The following is an 8,185-nucleotide window of genomic DNA, read 5'->3' as shown; positions in this document are numbered from 1 at the left end:
ATTTTCTTGGTTTTCGGCAGAGTTTTTAAGTCAGTGAAAAAAATATTTGTACTGAGAGTGAAGGAACACACCATTAAGACTTCAGCATAATTTTAATAAAAGTAAAGCTCTCATCAAATTTCACCCTGTGAGGGAAAAAGAGTCAGGGAAGTTGTTCAAAGTCTCATAGAGGGGGAAGAAGGGATGGGAGTGGCAGGGATAGGTGAGGAACCTGGGGCCAGAGCTGTGATTGCCTCCTCTTCTCTCCAATGCCCTGAATTAAATTCTGAAAGGAGTTTTGACTTCTTCTAAGTTAAAGAACCATCTTTCCAATCAACAAGAGCAATATATGTGCATCTTTAGTGATGGTAAATGATGGCTTTATTCTTCCTTCATTCACTCATTCATTCATTCATTCTCTCTGCAAACTTGCATGAAGCACTGAACCATCTACTGTATGCCAGATCCTGCTGTGGGAACTGCAGACACAGGGTTGAAGCCCTGTAATTAGAGGATGGATTTTGCTCCCCATGTGGGCAGTAAGAGGAAGCACTTTCCAGACAGAGAGAATAGCATGCATAGAGGATAGCATGAGACACCAGGACTACAGAAGGAGAAAAGAAGGAGCTGTGGGCAGTGTTGTGGGGACGTGAGATCTTTGTTTTATCAGTCCTGACCCTCCCTTGACCCTCTCCACTCATGGTCTGCACAAGTTGCCAGACATTGGCTTGGTTCTGGGTAGAAACTTGGACAGTGTTCTCCATGGCATTTTGTCACCCAGATGGCCCTGGCGATGGCTGAGGCTCTGTGGCAGCCTGGGTGCCAAGGAGGGGCCTCATTCAGCCACGAATCTGTACTGCTGGTGAACCAAGGAGATATTGAAGAGTTATATGCTGAAGTACCAGACATGTGAGACCAAATCTCCCTCTTCTGGGGCATGAATGGGAGACACTGCAACAGCGTGTGTTTACAATTCTCTTGGTTTTCAGCAGAGTTTTTAAGTCAGTGAAAAAAATATTTGTACTGAGAGTGAAGGAACACACCATTAAGATTTCAGCATAATTTTAATAAAATTAAAGCTCTCATCAAGTTTCATCCTGTGAGGGAAAAAGATAAAAACCCAGAAGTGCTTGATGCCCTGGACAGTATAACCCTGTGATTTGGTCCATCTAATTCTTTATAGCAAACCAGTTAGAAAAGAAAAACCTCATTATTCAGATCAAGATGAGTCAGTCATTGAAAATGTAAGAAAAATCCTGTCTCTAGAAGCAGAAAATGAATTAAAAAAACATACAGGCAGAAAGAGTGAAAACAAACCTAAAACTATTATAGGCAACAAAAGAAAGACTCAGAACCTTTGTATGCAATTCTAAGGCATATGTGAAGACTCAGATCAAGTTTCTAGAGGAATAGATGCAAAAGATGAAAGACCTGGCAGCTTCCCTTGGAGAAGAAAAGTTGGATAATAACTTGGAATCAGGAGGTGGAGACAATATTTATGACCAGACAAAAGGAGCTAGGATGAAATTGATGGAAAGTTAAGTGTGCATTTAAATATCCAACTTGGAGAGAAAAATCAATTCTATATCAACATTTCTAAAGAAGAAAAAAGAAAAGCCAACATGACAGATGATCTTAGAAGTTTCCAGGCTGAGCAAACCTTGATTGAAAGTGCAGATCAAAATTTTCAGGAGAAAGGAAATGAAATGACTGAACTTGTCAAGAGAAAGAAACAGAGCTTCTTGGGTATGCTGGTTTAAAACTATTATGTACCCCAGAAAAGCCATGTTCTTTTTCCTAATACAGTCTTGAGGGGGGCAGACCTACTGTTTAGGGTGGGGCCTTTTTGATTGGTTTGTGTCCATGGAGATGTGAACCACCCAATTGTGGGTGGGATCTTTTTTATTAAGTTGTTTCCATGGATCTATGTCTCTGCCCATTCAAGGCGGGTCTTAATCCACTTACTGGAGTCCTTTAAGAGGGAACCATTTTGGAAAAAGCTCAGAGCCAACACAGATAGAGACATTTGGAGATGCAGGAAGAAAATGACCGTGGGGAAGCTGTTTGAAACCAGAAGCCAAAGGACCAGCAGATGCCAGCCACATGTCTTCCCTGATGACTGAGGTGTTTCAGACACCATCAGCCTTTTTTTGAGTCAAGGTATCTGTTTTGGTTTGTTACATGCTGCTGGAATGCAATATACCAGAAATGGAATGACTTTTATAAAAGGAATTTATTAAGTTACAAGTTTACAGTTCTAGGGCCATAAAAATGTCCAAACTAAGGCATCCAGAAAAAGATACTTTGACTCAAGAAAGGTCGATGTCTGTCACATGGGAAGGCAGGGCTGACATCTGCTGGTCCTTGTTCCCGGTTCCATTGCTTCCAGCTTCTTATGCCAGTGGTTTCCTCTCTGAGCATCTATGGGCCTTCACTTAGTTCCTCTGGACACCACTTTGGGTTCTGGCTTAACATCTCATGGGAAGGCACATGGCAATGTCTGCTGGGCTCTCCATCTCCAAATGTCTGTGTCTAGGTGTCTGCTCTCTCTGTCGGCACTCCAAGCATCTCCAAATGACTGTGTCTTTGTCGGCTCTAAAGCAACTGTATTTTCTCCAAAATGTCTCCTCTTTTAAAGGATTCCAATAAACTAATAAGACCCACCTTGAATGGGCAGGTCACATCTCTATCTAATCAAAAGTTCCCACCCATAACTGGGTGTGTCACATCTCCAAAGAAACAATTCAAAGTTTCAACCCCACAATACTGAATCAGGATTAAAAGAAACATAGCTGCCCCAACAAAACTGGGTCAGGAAAAAGGATATGGCTCTTTTGGGGACTATAATAGCATGGTATCTTTTTCTAGGTTCCTTAGTTTGGACATTTTTATGGCCTTAGAACTGTAAACTTGTAACTTAATAAATTCCATTTATAAAAACCAACCCATTTCTGTATATTGCATTCCAGCAGCATTAGCAAACTAAAACATTGGGATGTTATCTGTCCAGGCAGATTACTACTGGGAACATGAGAAGAAAACTTCTGAAACAAATGACAAGATGAGCAAGTGGATGAAGAGCTGGAGACCTTTGGGAAGCAAGTCAAAGACCTCGAAGAAAGGTTGGAAAGAACCACTTGTTCTTCTCAAAGCCAGATAATTTCCCTTAAGATAAAAGTGCATGTAAAAAGTGCAAGTGGCTAAAAGAAAAGACAAAGATTGCAGGCATGAGACAAGAGTAAAAGAATTAGCTATTAAACTTGAGCATCTAGAAGAGGATCCTTACGTATCTTGATAACCAGATGGAGCATTTTTTCAGGCAACAATTGTCCCCTCCATCTCTGGTTATGGAGTACTAATCTCCTTGAGACAAGAGAGTCTCACAAAATAAGACAAAGTGTCAATGGCTGAGAGATTCCAAACAGAGTCGAGAGGTTATCCTGGAGGTTATTCTTACACATTAAATAGATATCACCTTGTTATTCAAGATGTAATGGAGAGGCTGGAGGGAACTGCCTGAAAATGTAGAGCTGTGTTCCAGTAGCCATGTTTCTTGAAGATAATTGTATGATGATATAGCTTTCACAATGTGACTGTGTGATTGTGAAAACCTTGTGTCTGATGCTCCTTTTATCTACCTTGTCAACAGATGAGTAGAACATATGGAATAAAAGTAAATAATAGGGGGAACAAATGTTAAAACAGATTTAGTTTGAAATGCTAGTGATCAATGAAAGGGAGGGGTAAGGGGTATGGTATGTATAATTTTTTTTTCTGTTTTCGTTTTATTTTTCTGTTGTCTTTCTATTTCTTTTTCTGAATTGATGAAATGTTCTAAGAAATGATCATGATAATTATGCAAGTATGTGATGATATTGTGAATTACTGATTATGTAGAACGGAATGATCGCATGTTAATGTTTTAGTTTGTTGTTAAATTTTTTTAAATTACTAAATAAATTAATTTAAAAAAAGACAGTCTCACAACCTTCCACTCAGAGGCTTTCCTTCTCCTCGATTCTAAAATCTGATGTTTCCACTGGATTCTAAGGGAGAATTCATGGAAAGAAGACATCCTTAATGATGAAAATGTTTTCATATGGATGGTGGTGACAGTAGCTTAACATTGTGAATGCAATTAAAGGCAGTGAATATATATTTGAATATTATTAAAAAGGGAAAGGTTAGATGGTATATATGCTAACAGAATAAAATTTTTAAAAAAATCCATGAAACGAAACTACACAGTGAACCCTAAGTTAAACCTTGAATTTTAATTAAAAATACAATTATTAAATGTGCTATCAACTGTAACAAATGTTCCACACCAACACAAAGTGTTGGTGGAGGTGCAATGTATAGGAATCCTGTATTTTATGCATGATTGTTCTGTAAACCCACAACTTCTCTAATAAAGAAAAAAAAATATATACAAAAAAAGATGACCCTATCCTCTCTCATGGGTTGGGTTTTGCCCTGGACACTTCTATTGAAAAAATGGAAATGAGTTGTTACCTTCTGTGTTCATTGAGCTTGCATATGACCCTCCTACTCAAAATCCTGAAACACTGCAAGGACCTCAAGTCATTTTGTTTATTTTTTTTCTTCAGAAGTATTTTTGAATTATCTATATAGTTTTTAGTTTAAGGTGGCTCAGCAGGTAAGAATGCTTGCCTGCCAAGCCCGAGGACCTGGGTTCGATTCCCAGTGCCTGCCCATGTAAAAAACAAAACAAAACAAAACAAAAAAACACTTTACAACTCAACAATAAAACACAACCCAAATACTTCCAGGTCAAGATGGCGGCTTAACAACGTGTGCATTTTAGTTCGTCCTTCAGAACAACTACTAAATAACCAGAAACAGTACAGAACCACTCCTGGGGCCATGATAGTGACTGGACACACAGCGTACCCCAGTCTGGACCAGCTGGACCGGCTGCGAGCACCCCCCAGAACCGTGAGTTCCCAAAGCTGTGGCGGCCAGTGCCCCTCCCCCACCAGGCCGCTTCCCAGAGGGGAAAGGAAAGGACTTTACCAGCAGCAGGGACTGGGCACAATCAAATGCCAATTGTGGAACTAATTAACAAATTCTGACTACTAAAAATAGGCCCCCAGCTTAGGTGAACCTGATCAAAGCAGAGGTTGCTCATTTTTGCCCCAGTGCCAAGGGGGCAGGACTGACAGAAAAAGGGGGGGGAAAAAAAAAAGAAGGAAACAGAGGTTTTTGTGGCTGTGTATCTACAAAGGCTTGACTGCCTCTGGATACAGCGGCAGGACTTTTCAGGCTGCAACTGCCCCAGGCATAGGCAAAAGTGAACTCTTTTGGGGGCTTATCTGGAGCCTGTGCCTTCCCCAGGAGAGAGGTGAAGCCCCACCCAGGTGGAATCCCTCCATCAAGGAATTCAGACACCAGGGCTTGGTAATTTGAAGCCATTAAAACCAGCCTACAACCTCTCCTCTGTCTCCACCATGCCCCCAGCAGGGAGAGTCTGCCAAAGTTAAAGGTACTGCATCATCTTATGCTGGTGGGACCTGCAGTCAGACAAGCGCCACATACTGGGCAGGATAAGAAAAACAGAGTCCAGAGATTTCACAGGAAAGTCTTTCAACCTGCTGGTTCTCACCCTCAGGGAAAACCGACGCAGGTGATGCTTTCCTCCTGATAGGAGGCCAGTTTGGTCTGGGAAAATCTGGCTGGGGTCTATAATATCTAAGTAGATCCTCTTAAGTATGTGTGGGGGAAGGCACCACACAAGCAGGGCAAGAAACAAGAAAACAAGAACTGAAAAATTCTCCTCTGTTAAACAAACCTTAAGCTAAAAGTCCAGATAAAGCTGAACGGAATGTCAAAGAACAGATAGACAACAAACTCATCCAGCAAGAAAACCCTAGATAAAAGAAGTGAAAGCAATCTCCAGAATAAACTAATTAAGGTAATTAAATGCCTAGACACCAGCAAAAAAGAACAAATCACACTAGGAAAATTGAAGATATGGCCCAGTCAAAGGAACAAACCAACAATTCAAATGACATACAGGAGCTGAGACAATTAATTCAGAATGTACGAACAGACATGGAAAACCTCATCAAAAACCAAATCAATGAATTGAGGGAGGATATAAAGAAGGCAAGGAAAGAACAAAAAGAAGAAACTGAAAGTCTGAAAAAACAAATCACAGAACTTATGGGAATAAAAGACACAGTAGAAGAGATGAAAAAAACAATGGAAACCTACAATGGTAGATTTTGAGAGACAGAACATAGGGTTTCTGAACTGGAGGACGGAACATCTGAAATCCAACAAAAAACAGCAACTATAGGAAAAATATGAGCAAGGACTCAGGGAATTGAAAGACAATATGAAGCGCATGAATATACGTGTTTTGGGTGTCCCAGAAGGAGAAGAGAAGGGAAAAGGAGGAGAAAAACTAATGGAGGAAATTATCACTAAAAATTTCCCAACTCTTATAGTTAAGTCTTTAAGAGACTTAAAGACTCTTTAAGTCTTTCCCAAGACTTAAAATTACAGATCCAAGAAGTGCAGCGTACCCCAAAGAGAATAGATCCAAATAGACATACTCCAAGACATTTAATAATCAAAATGTCAGAGGTCAAAGAGAAAGAGAGGATCTTGAAAGCAGCAAGAGAAAAGCAATCCATCATATACAAGGGAAGCCCAATAAGACTATGCACAGATCTCGCATCAGAAACCATGGAGACAAGAAGACAGTGGGATAACAGATTTAAATTATTAAAAGAGAAAAACTGCCAACCAAGAATTCTATACCCAGCAAAACTGTCCTTCAAAAATGAGGGAGAAATTAAAACATTTTCAGACAAAAAATCACTGAGAGAATTTGTGACCAAGAGACCAGCTCTGCAAGAAATACTAAAGGGAATGCATGAGACAGATATGAAGACAGAAGAGAGAGGTGTGGAGAAGAGTGTAGAAAGGAAGACTATGAGTAAAGGTAAAAAGAAGGAAAATTAGATATGACATATAAAATCCAGAAGGCAAAATAGTAGAAGAAAGTACTACCCATGCAGTAATAACACTGAATGTTAATGGATTAAACTCTCCAATCAAAAGACATAGTCTGGCAGAATGGATTAAAAAACAGGACCCATCTATATGCTGTCTCTACTCAAAGGACACGAGACCAAGGACACAAATGGACATTTACACACCAATGTTTATAGCAGCATTATTAACAATTACCAAGAGATGGAAACAGCCAAAATGTCCATCAACAGACAGTTGGCTAAACAAACTGTGGCATTTACATAAGATGGAATATTATGCAGCTGTAAGACAGAATAAAGTTTGAAGTATGTAACAACATGAATGGACCTTAAGGACATTATGCTGAGTGTGATTAGCCAGAAACAAAAGGGCAAATACTGTATGGTCTCACTGATATGAACTGACATTAGTGAATAAACTTGGAATATTTCCTTGGTAACAGAGACCATCAGGAGATAGAAATAGGGAAGATATTGGGTAATTGGAGCTGAAGGGATACAGATTGTGCAACAGGACTGAATATAAAAACTCAGAAATGGACAGCACAATATTACCTAACTGTAATTCAATTATGTTAAAACACTGAATGAAGCTGCATATGAGAATGATAGAGGGAGGAAGGCTGGGGCATAAATGAAATCACAAAGAAAGATGGACGATAAAGATCGAGATGGTGTAATCTAGGAATGCCTGGAGTGTATAATGATAGTGACTAAATGTACAAATTTAAAAAATGTTTTTGCATGAGGAAGAACAAAAGAATGTCATTACTGCAGTGTGCTGAAAATAGATGGTACTTAATATTTTAAAATTTCAACTTCTGTGTGAGACTAAAGCAAAAAATGTTTATTTGGTACAAATCTATACTTTGACTAGTGCATCTCCTAATATAACCTATGTAGATAGTTGATTGAACACCTTAAATACATGGAACTTTGTATGGATATGAGATTTTGTTGGTTTGTCCAGGTGATGCCCTGATGAATCCCAGAGTGATTTGATCAGTGAGTGGAAAAGTATTTGCAAAGTCCCCTTTGGGGAATGGTGAGAACGGGGGAAAACTCAACTTCCCCAAGTTGAATTCTTGATATTCTCACAAGCCATGTGGACAACCAAAGCTATAGGCTGAGCCCCCAGTCTTGGGTTTGTTCATTTGAAACTTAACCCCACAGGGGATAGG

This window comes from Tamandua tetradactyla, chromosome 8 (assembly GCF_023851605.1).
Source record: "Tamandua tetradactyla isolate mTamTet1 chromosome 8, mTamTet1.pri, whole genome shotgun sequence".
In the NCBI taxonomy this organism is placed as follows: domain Eukaryota; kingdom Metazoa; phylum Chordata; class Mammalia; order Pilosa; family Myrmecophagidae; genus Tamandua; species Tamandua tetradactyla.
This window is presented reverse-complemented; position numbering follows the sequence as displayed.